The sequence below is a fragment of the Jatropha curcas genome, chromosome 11, assembly GCF_041381405.1.
Source record: "Jatropha curcas cultivar XTBG-Jc1 chromosome 11, XTBG_Jcur_1.0, whole genome shotgun sequence".
NCBI lineage: Eukaryota > Viridiplantae > Streptophyta > Magnoliopsida > Malpighiales > Euphorbiaceae > Jatropha > Jatropha curcas.
Genome location: NC_143161.1, coordinates 3,796,405 through 3,814,157, shown reverse-complemented (window position 1 = coordinate 3,814,157; position 17,753 = coordinate 3,796,405). Strand labels below are relative to the sequence as shown.

At 29.9% G+C, this 17,753-nt stretch overlaps 1 long non-coding RNA gene across 1 annotated transcript; it reads right to left on the bottom strand.

The window, feature by feature from the left end:
* Positions 1–6,038: 6,038 nt before the first annotated feature.
* LOC105634050 (uncharacterized) lies at positions 6,039–8,792 on the bottom strand. Its single transcript, XR_001046854.4, has 3 exons — positions 8,339–8,792; positions 6,576–8,244; positions 6,039–6,397 (listed from the first exon to the last, which is right to left on the bottom strand). It is a non-coding gene; the product is annotated as an uncharacterized LOC105634050 (long non-coding RNA).
* Between the last annotated feature and the right edge of the window lie 8,961 nt (positions 8,793–17,753).

The following is a 17,753-nucleotide window of genomic DNA, read 5'->3' as shown; positions in this document are numbered from 1 at the left end:
CAGGCCCTGACGAAATACTTATTGGTAATGGCTCAGGTTTGAATATAACACACACAGGACAAACAAATCTTAATCATTCTTCTCTCTCCTTCAAATTATCTGATGTTTTATGTGTTCCTACCATGAAAAAAAATCTCATCTCTGTTGCCCAATTTTGTATTTCCAATAATGTTTCCATTGAATTTTTTCCTTTTCTTTTTAAGGTGAAAGATCTCAACACGGGGGTGCCTCTCATTCAAGGGAAGAATAAAGATGGCGTGTATGAGTGGCCAATGGCGGCTCGTTCACTGTTCACCACACCTACAGCTGCTGCTAGTGTTGTGGTCAACTGGCATCATCGTCTTGGTCACCCGTCTACCAAAGTTTTGTCTCATTTATCAAAAAATAATTCCTTTATTATCTCTTCTAGTAATTCATTTTGTGAGTCTTGCTCTTGTAATAAAAGTCATCGATTACCTTTTGGGGAATCGTCGTTGTCGTCCAAATCACCTTTAGATCTTGTGTATTCTGATGTCTGGGGTCCTGCCCCTATTAATTGAATTGATGGTTTTCGTTTTTATGTTATTTTTGTAGACCATTATACTCGTTATACATGGTTGTTTCCAATTAAACACAAATCTGATGTTTCGTCTATTTTTCAAACATTTAAAGCTCAAGTTGAAAAACAATTTCAAAAATCTATTGTTCGTCTCTACACAGATGGAGGTGGTGAGTTTCTAGCTCTCAAATCCTTTCTTGCCTCCCATGGTATACAACATTTACTTACTCCTCCTCATACGCCACAACATAATGGCATTTCTGAAAGGAAACATAGGCACTTAGTTGAGACTGGTCTCACTTTACTACAAACAGCTTCTCTTCCTGTTCAATTTTGGTCCCATGCCTTTCAAACAGCTTGTTACTTAATTAATCGTCTACCTACACCAGTACTCTCTATGTCTTCTCCTTATCAGAAACTCTTTCAAACTTCCCCAAATTATTTAAAACTACGGGTCTTTGGTTGTCTTTGCTTTCCTTGGCTACGGCCATATACGCGTCATAAATTACAACAAAAGTCGTTTCCGTGTATCTTTTTAGGGTATTCTTCTACTCAAAGTGCCTATCTTTGCTTTGATTTTAAAACTGGAAAAACATACGTTTCTAGACATGTGAATTTTGAAGAGTCCATCTTTCCTTATGTCTCTCATAATTTAAGTCTCCCACGTGTTGCTAACTCTGCTAAGCCTTCTTGGCTAAATTCCATTACCCAAACTCCTTCCTTTTATCATGTTCCAGTTACCCACAGCACTACATATTTACAACAGGTTGGTGAATTGGTGGATTCGCCGTCGACTACTCAGGTACAACTATCATCTCCTTCTTCTTTGACTGATGGGCAATCCAATCTTCCACCTAGCTCTTCTACTCCATCTCCATTAACGTCACCACCAGAAGTAACCTCTCCACACCAAAATCCAACAAATTCTGCTTCTCCCTCACCTGAGCCAGTTTTACCAACTCGTGTACATTCTATGACGACACGGTCTATGAACAACATTTTTCGACCAAAGCAACTTCACTCTTCTGTTAAACATCCACCACCTTCGTTTGATGAGCCAACTTGTGTCACTCAAGCTCTAACAGATAAAAATTGGAGAGCTGCTTTATCTGCTGAATTTAATGCTTTGTTACAGAATCGCACATGGAGTCTTGTTCCTTTACCTACAGGTAAGAATGCTGTTGGATGCAAGTGGGTCTTCCGTATCAAACGGAATCCCGATGGTAGTGTTGCTCGACATAAAGCGAGACTAGTCGCGAAAGGATTTCAACAACGTCCAGGCCAAGATTTTACTGACACATTCAGTCCTGTTGTCAAACCGGTTACTATTCGTGTTGTCTTGACTATCGCTTTGACCAATGGCTGGAATTTGCAACAGTTAGATGTCAATAATGCGTTCCTTCATGGACCGCTTACTGAAGAGGTATACATGGTTCAACCTCCTGGTTTTGTTGATAAGACTCATTCCTCCTTTGTTTGTAAACTGCACAAGTCGATATATGGGTTGAAGCAAGCACCTAGGGTCTGGTATACAGCTCTTTCGCAGTTTTTATTATCATTTGGGTTCAAAAATTCCAAAGCAGATGCTTCACTTTTCATTTATTCGGCTGCCGGTTCTGTGATATATTTTCTTGTTTATGTGGATGACCTTATTGTTACTGGCAATAATAATCAGCTTATTTCGGATTTCTTGTTGAGTTTGGCCAATAAATTTTCCATTAAAGATCCACAACAATTGCATTATTTCCTTGGCATCTCTGTTAATCAGTTTAATGGTGGGCTTCTGTTATCTCAGCATCAATATATCTTTGATTTGCTCAAGCGATGTCGAATGGAAGATGCAAAATCTGTTGGCTCTCCTATAAGTTCAGTGACTGCTCTTCGTCTCAATGATGGCAGTACTGCAGTTGATCTGAAACAATATCGCAGTATAATTGGATCCTTGCAATATCTTTCCTTCACCCGACCCGATATTTGTTTTGCTGTCAATAGGCTATCTCAGTTCATGCATCAGCCCACTGAACTACATTGGCAAGCACTGAAACGAGTTCTCCGGTACCTCAAAGGTACTGCTTATCATGGTTTACATCTTCGTCCTTGTAAAAAGTTTTCAATTACAGCTTTCTCAGATGCTGATTGGGGGGGTGATAAAGACACTTTGCTTTCTACAAGTGCATATGTTATTTTTTTAGGTACTGCACCAGTGTCTTGGCATTCAAAACGACAGCGGACTGTTGCTCGGTCTTCCACAGAAGCCGAGTATCGATCAGTAGCAGCCACAACGTCTGAGGTTTCGTGGCTTCAAAGTTTGCTTCAAGAACTCCAGCCTACAGTTATTTATAAGCCATTAATCTTGTGTGATAATATTGGGGCTACATACTTCTGTGCTAATCCTGTTTTCCATTCTCGCATGAAGCATTTATCTCTTGATTATCATTTTGTCCGTGAGAAGGTAACTTCTGGTCAACTTGTTGTTCAACATATCTCTAGTCAAGATCAGCTTGCTGATTTGCTTACTAAGCCGCAGTCCAAAGTTCGATTACGTGTTTTTCGACCCAAGATTGGCATCTTTGATGGAAGCTCAATCTTGCGGGGGTGTATTGAGGATAACTCTCTTGTACCAAGTCAAACTAGTTAGTTTCTGATATTTGATTTTGTTTAACTGTAAATAGTTTAGATATGATTTGGAGATTTTCTATATTTCAAATGTAATCTGTAAACTCTATAAGTATGTATCTTGCTTCCTTGAATAATACAACAAAAACATTTACACAAGCAATCTGATCCTTTTAGAGAACACAAGAAATGATACAATGCTTGCCGTTTATTAGCAGAGTAACCAAACAGAAATGATTTGAAGTGATGTAAAATAAGGTGATTTGAATAAGTGGCCGCTTCATGACCGGTAAGCTTCCTTCTCCGGTCATATGGCGGAGTGGGTTCGTCACGAATTAGGAATTGCCATGAGTAACTGCCGAGATCAGCAATGAACTTACTCACATGTACTGACGAAGGGCAAGTGCCTTCGCCAAAAATGGAGAAGATGGAGCAGAATTCAAAAAGGCCGTAGCTTTTCTTGGGTTGGGCTTACACTCACCAAGCTTTTTGCAATAAACTATTTGGGTCATAATTTCAGGAAAAGACAATATTCGTCTCGTTTTGTGCATTTCTAGAAGTAAAGCTACCAGGAGCAACAATATTACTGTCGTTTGGTGAAATCTTACCTTCTTCTCCTGTTACCTACCTGCCAAAGACTTGAGTTGTCCAATTCCATGTAAAACCTTGTCAAACGACCAGTCCCTTAGCTTATTCCCTGCGTTCGCTGTCCTAATCGACCTTAAAATTCTTCTTATCAGCTATTACAGTTACTTTCTCCTAGTTTAGTATATTCATTTCACATCTAGTTGACAATTAAAATTAATTAAGCCCAAAAATGATTTTTCACTTGATTAAAAGTATATGTAACTGTATACCAGGAACATAATATATACCAAGAGGAATTTTCCAACAATTAATATAGAACTCCTATGGAACAAATAGGACAACATATAATGGACCCAACAATTTATAAATGAATGCCAATTTCTCAACAGAGAAAAGCTGGATCCATCTAACTGATACACTCGACAATGCTTTAGACCTAACCATATGACGTGAAAATAATTGTTACATTTACTATGATTTGGACTTGTTGCAACTGTACACTAACCCCCCACCTCTTTCAAAGGACAAGAATGGATAGACAAAACAAAACTAGTTAGAATTTCCCAATGCAATTCAGCCCTTTCTTTTTTTTGTCAACATTATCGTTGTACCACGAGTTTGTTCTACCGTGTTAAGGTTTGTTTGCAGATAAATGATCATCATAAAATATTATGTAATTAACGGTAATTGATAAATTCATTTTTATTATAATATGAATTTAAGAAAACCGATATGCAATACAAACTCACGTATTTGAGACTGAAATACTTAGAACAATAATAATCTTTCAAACAAAAAGAAACGAATTTAGCTATATAAATATGTGAAAAAGATTAATTTCAAGGCCGAACAGACAACGAAAGAAAGGTTAATATGCAAAAAAGGACTGTTCTCTCGACAAGCATATAGCACGGAACTTATTCAACCGGCCATGATTCAACAAATTTTCCTTGTTTGTTCTTTAATTCCCACCTGAAAGCAATAAAAGAAAGCACATGGTCTGTTAAGAAATCTTAAACCTTAATTAAAATATATTATAAAAAAGAAGAAGAAGAAGAAGAAGAAAACGTTGAATAAGTACTTGTATATCACGCTTTTCTCTGGGAAAGATCCGACCTAATCCTCCTATATAGAGAATGACTTGTTAATTAAAACATGTATATGTGTGGAAAGATAGATCCTAATTCTTCTTTTTATTTATTTATTTAAACTGTAATATGTTATGTCGCAAAGTTGAGGGATTATAGTTTTGGAGTATTGTGCTAATTGATCGACAAGTGTATCGCTGAATTTTGACTTGCCCATGCTTATCTTCATCATCTGCTTAACAGCCACACCTTTAATGTAATGCAGAGTCCAGAGAAAGCTACACTCTCAATCATACACTGAAACTACCAATTAATGTACATGTGCTAACAAAATTTTAATTATTGAATCATTTTTTATTAATTTATTGAACCATAAACTTTTAGATAATAACATATGCTAATGTTTATCCATATTTATCTAAACGGGGAGCTTTCAGAATTCAAATCAATAAACAAGTTTTTTTTCTTTAAATTTATTAGAATGAGCAGTTATAAGAACGTTTTAATTTAAAGAATATATTCAGATTTTTAATTTTAATTTCTAGTTTAGATGTAGAGTAGTAGTATTAATCTCTGCATTAGACTGCTATTGTTTAACTAGAATTCAAGTTTTTACATGCTAAACAATTCAAAGCAAGACTTTGGTTGAATTTAATTTAGGAAGAAGGCAAAATTGAATTAAAAATTTATAAATAATTTATGGTTTCCATTATTAATCATAAAAATTATTAATTATTAGAAATTATTCTTTGTCTCGATTAATCAAATAGCTGGTTTAATAATTTCATTATTTTCTTCTTTTTTTTTTTTTTCTTTTAACCATGCTACTTGACCTAGTTGTAGACTTATAGGGGAATTCAATTAGTGTAGTCAAATTTTTCTTAAAAAATTATCAGATGATTCAATTTTAAGGAAAAAACTTAAATGTACATGTATTCCTAAAAATTTAAGGGTAACATATTGGATAATTAACAAATTATTTGCATCTCCAAGTGAATTTTGATTATCTGCAAGTTCAAGACTGTACAAATCGAACAAACTAACTAATAGCAGGAGATGAAACTGTTGACTGATGGGTTCATCTTTCTCACATTTATCTTGGAAAAACCCTCGCGATTCTCTCTCTTCTTTTATTGGTGTCGACCATTGGAATATGATTGGAAACTATAGTACGTACCGTTCTGATTTCTTGGTCAAGTCAAGCAAAATGGTAGGTAGCCAATAAACTTCAAATTTTTTCTTTTTTGGTACAAATGGTAGAGCATAACTCTAAAGAAATCTACAAACAATCTGTAGGATATGAAAGTTGAAATCCCACTATTATCATGCATAGCCATTGTCTAAGATCAAGTTAGGAAAAATCTATAATATGAGTGCTCAACCGGAAGCCTTCTGCTATACAAACCAACTTATCCGCTGAGAAATTAGCTTCGCGGTACCCATGAAATCCTTGATAGCAACAGCAGGGCGAAGCCTTCTTGGGAGATCATCAAAGTTACTTTAATTTGAAATAAACTTCAAATTTATTTCAGAAATTTTCCAGTTTGAAATCTTGATAGGAATTTCACTGTTGAAATGTACATTTCTAATTAAGCTCTTTTCTAAAACACAAAGAAGTATACAGGTTTTTGACATATATAATTAAGTAAATCATGCACGAACATTCTTAAAACTGTCGAGTTTAGAACTTGGAAGTATAAATAAAGGGAAAAATTAAAAAAAAAAAAAGAAACACGAAAGCGTACCTCTTTTTTTTTTTTTTTTTTTTCAAATCGGTTCCCTTTTCGGCGTGGCGTGGCTGACCTTGTGCATTGGAGGAGCAACAACAAATTTAGGGTATTGAATTCCATGCAAATGACCTTGTCAAATAATTAGTCCCTTGCTTAATACCTCAAATTCGTCATGTGTTCGACCTTTCAAAATTTTTTTTAGAACCATATATAAATATATTTTCTTCAGATTAATATTCTTTACATCATAAATAACCCATTTTGCATAGTTACGTCGATGATAATAAATATATGGTTGCAGCTTGCAATTTTGCAACCCAAGAATTTCAAAATCAAAAGCTAATTGACCTTTACTATATTCCAATGGCTTCGAGTTTGTGGCTTGTACAGACTTAGAGACTATGGAGTAGATTAAACGCAATGCAGACTGTAATTAATACATTAAAGACCCCAATTTTAAGGGCTTAATATTCCCTATTTAAAAGAAAAGATGTGCCTTTAATTTTTTTTTTTTTTCTTTTTATAGTTTGAATCAATTGAGATGCAAGAAAGTTAAGTCTAAACCTGAGAACATTTAAAATATCTAGTACCTTATAGTCTTATTCATATAACTATGGCTAGGGTATATCAGGATTGCACCTTCCAAGAACATTTATTTTCAAGCTTGCAAAGTCGAAAAAGAATCCACATCCTTGTCGCATTTTCTCCTAGACCTACTTTTCAAAATTTCTTCAGCTACCATATTTATGAAACTCTGAAACTCCTCGACCTTAGCATCTTATTTCTTCTGGTTGCATGACAATGAAAAACCAAAGCCAGTATCATATTAACTAAGATGTCCTTTTCTCATAAATCTCCTATCTCACAAGCCTTTTCAATGAGCAGCGATATGATTTTATTTTTCTTTTTCTAAAATCATTACATTATTTCTTAATTTAATTCTTAGTCCTTCACAGTAGATCGAAGGATTGTTTTTCCGTCTAATATATGACATTGGGAAAACTATAGGTATATATATATAATTGCATTAATTCACTATCCAAAATTCTTAATGCAATGATGAAATCAAAACCTATATGTACATATATTATTAAAATAACTCTTATTAGGTAATATTTCCTTATCTTTACTTATACTCATACTTTGTTATACACCTGAAAGTCACTAATGTAGCCTATATATATATTGGATTCCAACATAAAATACATGCATGCTTGTGTGTATAATGCAGGTGCATGAATCTTAATTGCATGTTGCACCCTTTTATTTATTTATTCTTTAAAGTAGGCTTCAGATTACCAAAACTAATACTTTTGGGTCTAAAGAAGAATTGTCTAATTTTTTAGATTCGTTCATGGTGTAGAGATATGATATATTCAAATCTGGATTTCTAGGCAATGAAAGTTTTCAGTTCAAAAAAATAAAAATCTGGGATTTTTTGCCCTATCCTGATACTGGTTGCACTATGGAAAACAAAATAAAGAAAATCTAAATTAGGGTTTTTTGATATACAGTTTAAGAAAAGATATGTATTGATCAAGGTCGAACAGACAACGAAACAAAGGTTAATTCGCAAAAGACTGCTTATTTGACAAGCATAGCATGGAACACACTCACCCAACCGATATCTGAATCTGACACAAAAATTATTGTCTTTAATTTCTTTGGATAATCCTCAACCCACCTGCAAATCAGCAAAGAAAGTAGAGTAATATATATTGAAAAGAAAGAAGTAATCGTATAAATCAAACAAGAATGAGAAGAGAATATGTATAAACCTGGTGCAGAGTCGCCTCCAATAGACGATCTTGATTCTTGAATTCAAGAGTAAGCGAGTGAGTTTGAGGGAAGGGGGGTCGACTTTTATAGAGATAACTAAGATAAAATATTAAGAAAAGAAAAAGGATATTGCAAAATTGAAGCGAGCGGATTGGTTCTTGCACTGTGTATCTGCTACCTTCGACACGTGAGAGAAGTTTGACCCACGGTTGACACATTGCATAGAAGGAAATGGTTGCATGTGAATAGCTCTTTTCTTAACAACCATAAATATAATAAATTGTCTTCACTGGAAGAGAGATTGCCCTATCCAAAGGGAAGAAGAAGAGAGTAGATGACTAAAGAGTGTGGTAGGAAAAAAAAAAAAAAAAAACTTTTAGTTAGCTGTGCTCGTGTGAATCTTGAAATGCTGATAGACGAAAATAGATAGTACAATTAGTTGTTTTCCCCGAAACCCCCACATGATCCCCAGCTACCTTCATCCACCCACATTTCTGGCTCATCTTCCCCAATAAACTAGATCCCTTTTTAATTTTTTTTTTCTGGTTAATATTTATTTATTAGCTCTCATTGCCTATATTTCAAACTTGTAATTTTACATTTTATAATAATTTTAGTTATATCAAATTAAATTTCTTCAATTTTAGTCTCGCACACAAAATTTGTACAAATTTAATATTAATAAACTAAATCTCAATTGTGTCTTAAATTTATTTAAATATGTTTTTTTTTTTTTTTGAGATGTTTAATTAGGAATAGAAATATCATAAACTTTTTCAAATAACTAATTTATTTCAATTCATTTAAATCAGGTTTGAGACGAATAAAATTATTAAATATACTATTCATCGTTTATTTAGGTTTAGAACTTCATATTCATCCTTCAAAATCTCTTTAGATGAACTGATTTGGATATCGCGTTTTAAAAAAATATTCAAATACAATATTTTCCCATTAATACAAGAAATAATATCTATAAATATTAAATTTATTTTTTAAACCATAAAAATAATACTAATGTTTAATAAATCAACCAACCGACCGACCTAGCTTTCTTTCATTTCAAATGAATATTTCAACAATCAATCAATTATCTTTTTTGAAGATAAAAAGTAATATTTCAACGATTAATGTTTTTTGTTTAGGACTTGCAGTAAAAAAAAATTCAAAATTCAATCTTATTCTAGTTAAGAATTTTCATTATGTATAAATATAAAATAACCAAATGATATGGTCGGTGTGTGGCAGTGCCACCTGCCTCTGAGGTTTTTTTTTTTACACGAAACCAGAAAACTTAATTCGGCTTTCCCTTTCCTTTCTTGCATTTTCATTTACCCAGAATAATTGGCCCATGGACATCTATGTCTGAGCTAGTCTTGAAAATGTTGATATGTTGCGGTCCAGTTAGGTTGACTACAATCTATGATCCAGTAGATTATTTTTTATTTATTTATTTATTTTATTTTATTAACACTAACGATGGTAACACTTTTGTGGTTCATTCCTCGTATTGAAGGGTCGCTGGGTTTTCATCATTTTGCCGTTGAGCAGCTACTTCATTAAATTTCCTTAATTAATAGTAATTGATTTGTTTTTCCATTATTTTCTTTATGTGGACGTAAATATTTACATTTTTGAAACTTGACTTATGATATATTTTCAAAGCCTTATAATTATAAATATCTTTAGCTTTGCAATTTATTGTAGGTACGTTCTATTTTGAACTTTTTTAATAATTTACGCTCTAAAATGAAACTCAAAGCTTAATTGCATCCCACTTTTGAAATCGAGAAACAAATAACAAAATTTTATTATTTTTAAAATAAAAAATATTTATTTTTTATTTTTTTTAAAGAAATCTAGCAATCACATGTTAGGCCTAACCCTAATTTTCTTTTTTTGATTTATATTAGAATTTAATTTATAATCTTTGGAATATATCAAGATTTGATATGAGGTAGACAGTAACACAGAGTAATTATTCCTCTTTTTTTTTTTTTTTTAATCCCTTTCAGAATTCAAATTTGATCTCCGTAATAATGAAAAAATCCTAATGTGTTGTGTCCATGCATAAAAAGATAATAACACTGTTCAAAATCTCTTTAGATGAACTGGTTTGGATATCATGCTATAAAAAAATATTCAAATGCAATATTTTAACTGAAAAATCAATTTGAATCATGATATTTAATTTATTTTTATACTTTTGTTGTCAATCTAGAAGAAAAATATGTGATTATGTTACATATATTTTCTTTAATCGGAAAATTTATTAAAGCATTAACAAACTAAAAAATATAATAAATTAATGGAATTGGACAAATTAAGCTTTTGCTAGTTTAATTTTATATTAAACAAATTGGGAGTATAATGGAGATAGGTTTTTCAAGTACCCCGCTTATTCCTAATTCATTTAAAGTAAATTTGAATATTAATTAAATAAGTTTAGATGGTATTAATATAAAAATTATTAAGGGGTCTTCAATATAAATATTAAAATTAAAATTTTAAATAGATTTGAGCATAATTAATAGTTGAAAATTAGCGGTTCAATGGCTTGTACTACTAATTAATAAGGTACCTGCCAGCTCCCATCGTAGGTACGCAGTTCATTTATTTTCTACACCTAATTGATCTTACATGCACTTTTGACTTTTTTTTTTCTTTGAGAAAGCACCTTTGACATTCTTTGAAGGAAGAAGGGAGGTAAAATTTTGTCCGAATATATTATTATTATTTTTCCTTTTTATTAAAAATTTATTAGGTGATAACTCTAGATAAAAATTATCAATATTCCCCCAAACTTTTCAAACTAAATTTTTTTTTATAACAAGAAGGTATAATCCCATCAGGCTATCCGTAAAGACTAAAAATTTTTAGTCCTCCTATAAAATGCATTTTTCGATTATCGAATTTGTATTTGTACCTTTACGAGAGAGTTGAAGTCACTTACCACCACAATTATATAAAACCTTGTTATTTTTTTTTTTCTTTTTAAGTATAATACGTAGAGTAATAATTACCAACATTGATAAAAATGTTAGTTGTTGATGTTTGGGATATTTATAACACACCTAATTTATTCAAATTGATTTGAACGAGTCAAATCGAAACATAAATCATAATTTTATTTTGTCTACAACTAAAAAATTGACTAATTTGGTTTGGATATAATTTTCTAAATCCAAAAGTTTTAATTCAATATACGCATTTAAATTAAATTGTCATTTTTATTTGCACTTTAATTTGCTGTAACTAAAACAGATTAAGAAAAAGATTAAATAATTAGTGTTCTTTTCTTTTTAAAACAATTTTTAAAAATTACTAATTAATTATTTTCTTATTAAATATACTCAAATATATACATAAATTTATTTCCATATTGTTCGCGAAAAATTTCATAAAACTCTAAACTTTATTAGAGATCTATTATAGTCTTAAAGTTACGAATTTTTCTAACATATACAATTCTCGATAGTAGAAACAACAGTTTTAAGTTGTTGGTTTTTATATACAAAATATTGATTTGATCTATATTTAAAACAATAATTTTTAAAACAATAGCTGTTCGACAAGTGTCTAAACGATCTAACTTTATAAATTAAAATTTTCAATAAAATAATTTTACAAATTGAAATGTTTAATATATGTAATTTTACAAGTTAAATTTTTTAATAAGTCAAACTAAGAATTAGAGATGTTAAAATTTTTTTTGCAAAAGGTATTAGAATAGATTTATATATTTGACCTATTAAATATCCTCAGTCAGTAATCTTTGCATGATTAAAACTTGGAATGGTATTTTTTTTTTTTTTTTAGAAAAAATGATATTTTATTTTGAACTATACAATATTAGCATAAAATATATGAGCTTTTTTTATTATTTTGAACTATACAATATCGGGATAAAATCATAATTGTTGCAAATTTAAATTATATTAGAAGCCATTAAAATCTAAAATTTGTCATTTTTTTTAATGGTAGGCCTATTTTTAATAGGCCGAATGATAAAATTCTATATGTTAGGCCCATTTTTATAATTTTGACTAATTTTTTTAATTATATTAATCAATACCTCGTGTTTACTTTTTTTTTTATAACTGTCGCTTTCGTTTCACTTCAGTCAAATTTTTGCTGATACGGTTATTAAGTGGACCCTGCAACAAATTTAGTAATCCACTTGTTAAATTTTCAACTATATAAAACTTTAGCATTTTTCTATTGTAGAAAATTCTTTTAATTTTTTTAATTGATATCATAATCTTGATCGGTACAAATAAGATCTAATTAAATTAGTATAAAAATATAGATTTATATAATTAAAAAAATTGATTAAAATTGTAAAAACAATACCTAAATACAAACTCTTTTTAATATTTGACCCTTCTAATGTATTTCAACAATTTTTGCTGCGCTTAATCCTAAAAACCATTTAGATTAAGTTTTCATGATGTGATATATGAAAATTATATATAAGAGAGAGAGATTAATAATTATTGTTTGGGTAACCTAAAATAGTAAGTTTTGACCAGAAAAAAAAAAAAAGAAATGTCGGTTAGGATGTTGTATTATTTGAGAGTATATTTCAGTTGTTCATCAATTTATATGTAGTAGAATCTTGATATTTCTACACTATCATGCCATTTTTCTGTTTTTGATAATTTTTGGGCACTTGTCGTGTAATGTCTTTTCATTTGTCGTCTATATTTCTGTCATATACTTATCCCATACGTGGATAACAATATACCTTGGTAAATCCCAATGTACATGATACATTAAAAAATTTTGGATGGTACTATTCAGAATAATTCAGTTGTCTTTTTCAATTCAGTAAATTCTGATATATAACATATTTATTTATCTTTTTTTTTTAATATATAACATATTTAACATTTTGAAAATGATTTTTAATTAAAACCCTTCAACATCTTGAGAAGGGTTTTAATATAATTTTTGTTGGATGCAAAAAGATTAGTCTTGCATACAGTAAATAAAAAAACCGAGAGTGAAAAAATACCTTTGATAAATACAAAAAAAAAAAAAAAATTAAAGTTTGCGGTCCAAGAGGTTGTTAATTTGTGGTTTTAAGTAGTGTACGAAACATTGGAACCATCTGATCTGATCATGCCACACCAACCATCTGATCTGATCATGCCACACCAACCATCGGCATGTAACTACCAGCCACCTGTTTGTAAGTTGTATTACTAACTAACGTTTGTTTGTTTTCCGTCTACATCGCGAAAAATTGAAGTGCACGTCTCTTTTCCCATTAATACAAGAAATAATCTCTATAAATATTAAATTTATTTTTTAAAACCATAAAAATAATACTAATATTTAATAAATCAACCAACCGACCGACCAACCAACCAACCTAGCTTTCTTTCATGTCAAATGAATATTTCAACAATCAATCAATTATCTTTTTTTAAGATAAAAAGTAATATTTCAACGGTCAATGTTTATTGTTTACAACTTACAGTAAAAAAAAAAATTCAAAATTCAATCTTATTCTAGTTAAGATTTTTTTTTTTTTTTTAAAGAAAAAGCAAAGCTCTATATATTAAGAATCAATTGACATCACAACGACGTTGCTCTAATTAACTATCATATAATGAAAAAATCCTAATGTGTTGTGTCGATGCATAAAAAGATAATAACACTAATAATAACATTATCCTTAAGAGGTAAACTCACCAGAGGTCGACAGCAAGTGGAGGATACAAAAACGACATTATCAAGACTGGGTCACTGAGCGATAATGATAGGCCATACTGATGGCATTAGTGAGTGTTAGTGTACCTCAATAATTTTGATTTGTGACATTTTTAGAGAAATATATAGTTTCTTCCCTGTGCCGTGATAACTAATATACCTTTTTTTTTTTTTTTTTTTTACCTTTAAGTCGTGAGATCAATTATTATAAAATTGAATATGCTAAAGTGCAGATATAGTTTCATGCCCTACGCCAAAGCAGACAAATGCATTATACTCTTTTTTATAAAAAAGCCAATTTAATTTTTGGAATCGCATTCCATATAAGATAGAAGTTGGTAATGATATCTAGTTAGAATTGACTTTTTTTCTCTAACTCATTTAATACAAATGATTTAGAATAGATATATATATAATAAAATTACTTTTTACGACAAATTTCAAAAAAGAAATTTTTTTTTTAGTAAAAAGATAGAATACGGATTTAACCTTCAAGATATACATTACCTATTCAATAAGGATTTTTTTTTTCATTTTTTATGAAAGATTAGGATGTTAAGTTGAATTAAAAGGAAACAACTAGAAAATTAACTTTCACAAAAAATAAAAAATATAAGAGTATATGTGTGTGTGTCTTTTTTTTTTTTTTTTTTTTTGAAAGGTAGTTCATGTCTTTATTTATAGTAATAATTAAGTAAATAAAAATTTGATATATGTCAACGTGATTTTTTTATACGGTCTTTCTATCCATGGTGAAGAACTCGAGAGTTTTCGTGCATTTTTATGGGCCGTTTATACACAATCGTAGCATCCATAGACAGCCCAAATTATTCACAGAAAATGGGCTGAACTGTTCGAGTTGGTCCAGTAGAGTGGACATCTGAGTGCACAAAAAAAAAAAAAAAAAAAAAAAAAAAAACCTTTTTTTTTTTATTGTCTTACTGAAAGATTAAAAGAAGTTAGAAGAAATATTATATAGCATTTTGTCAATAACTTGATGAATGAGAATGGATTTGGTGATTGAGTGTTTATATATATATTTATTTATTTTAATTCACAACAGTTAAAGACCTTTTTAAATTATATTATAAATTAATTTATGAGAATTTTTTTTTTTTTTTTTTTTTTTTGCAAATTTAGTTTAAGAATATACTCCTACATTCGATTTATAAATTAAGAAATTATTTCCATGGATTATTTTAAATTTATGCACCAACCGAATTTTAAGAAATTGTCACTCTTGTCCCAATCATACTATTCATGTGTATAATATACATATAAGAGGAAATTCACCAAGTATCTAGTAATTGTAATATTTAACTTTATACATAGAAATAATAAGCAGTTATGAATCTCAAAACGAGACGAATCTCATACTTATAAATTGTGAGAACATTTATTGTGGTAACTAAAAAACAATAATCATAAAAATATATCCTTAATATATTTAAGAGAAATGAAAATAAAAATAATAATGATAAAAAAAGGTGCCTCATTAGCTTTACTATTACTAGAATGAATAAAAATAATATGTAACTTGCCAATTTTGTGTTCTTTAACAATGGCAAATTGAACTTACAAAGCTAGCTTCTAAACTAATCTATCTATCCATCTATTTATAAACCACCTTCGCAAATAAAAAGAATAATGAAGAAATTCTCTTATGTGAGTGAGTTTGAGAAAATACAAAAATCAAAAAATCAAAGAAAAGAAAATAAAGAGAAGAAAATTTATACTACGGGCACATAACGTAGTCACTGGTGTTAAGTATGAACTTATTATGGCAAGGAGAAGGCCCTGAAGGCGGCACCGGACCTCGTGGAAACCGGTTTTCGAACAAATAACTGAACTCTAACCCTTTGATCGGTCTCGAACTTGCACCGATGGTAGCCATTACTAAAACTAGAACAAGAACAACAAAAACAAATCTCAATCTCTCCATTAATGGTGACATGTATGAAGATCTTCTTGTGTTATGGTAAAAATAAGAATATGAAATGTTCAGTGTGTGACATATATAATGGGAAAATTTAGAGAGGGAAGAGAGATGAGATGGCGGTTGAATTGAAATGCCGTTTGTATTAGACTAAAAGAATGTATTTAATATATAGTTGGCATTTTGTATAATATTAAAAATTTGAATATTAAAGAAATTGTTTAAGTTTGGTTTTGAAGAACGTGGACTATTATTTATTTGTCTGTTTGAACATCTACTTCTTTTAAGTGAAAGTCATAAACATTAGCAGCCATTTTAGAAACAAATTAAGGACAAATTTGTCCTTTTGAATTTCTGGTTTTCGTCTATTACCAACCCTCTCTTTCTCTTTGTATGCAACTCGTATGACTGTTTGAAAATTAGGGTAATATTCAAATAAAACCCTCCAAATAATGACTATAAAATATAAATTTTAATTTTTGACTTTATCGATAAAATTTATGGTTTTGGGTTTGATCCAAAAGTAATATTCATTATTTAATAAAATGCTTCCAATAGTAATGACTCTAAATTTAAAATTCTAATTTTTCCCGATAAAAATTCAGTGGCGGATATTACAATTTACTATATTGATGTGTGTCAATATTGAGTTAAAATGAACAAATCCCACAATAATATATATTCGAAAATTATTTTATATGGTGAAAGAATCAAATGGTGCCTTTTTAAGAATAGGAAAGTGACAATGATTGCTGAGAAATTATTATAAATTTATAAAAGAAAAAAAATGGAAAACATGGGATACTTTTGATAGGTTGGTTTAAGGATTAAAGAATCTGTGTTCAACAAATTTTGTGAAATATAAAACGTGAAAATCATATATTCAATCTCTTGAGCTAGTTTGAACAGCCAGCCTACAAATGAAGGGTTCCAAGAAATAGCTATGTTTTGTTTATTTTTGTCCTCTTTAAGATTCAACAAAAACGTATTTTTTCTTACAACATAAATTCTTAATAAGCCATCACGCCCTCCAAATTTGGAATTTAAAAAACAGATTAGAAAAGTGACAAGGATTTCTCCAATATATATTTATTATAGGTGGTCCAAATGGATGTAGATATTATACAAATAAACTATATAGTATATTGATTAAATTTTATATAAAAATTCCTAATCTATTTTTATTTATATAATTGGGAATGTGAACAACAACCTAACAATATATACCAAATTATTTATATATTTCATTATTGAAGCATGTTGTGTGCAAATAATAACTAACATTAAACTATTAAAAATTAGTCAATCAAAGTAAGCCTCGTTGATCTCTTAGCTTGTACAAATCTTGAATTTAAATCCTCTTTATATATCAAATATTGATTGTCCAAGTATTAAAAATTTAAATTAACATTATTATATATAGCTAAACAATTTTGCGATCTTCAATAAAAGAAAAACATTAAGATAAATAAACATGAAAAATTATTAAATTATATTTGTAATATTTTAATTTATAAGCTTGAATTCCCTTTTTTTTTTATATAATTATTAGAGAGTTAGATTTATTATTATTAGAATGATTTTATTTGATGACTTACTATGTAATTATATATAACCTGAGCTGCTGTCGAGCCCAACGCAAGCCCACAGTAGCAGATAATTGAAATTCGTTTGGGCTTCTTATATGGATCATCCTGTTGGTGTAGAAACTATTTTAACTAGTCGAAGGTTACATTAAATCACCGGACTTGAAAAACCCG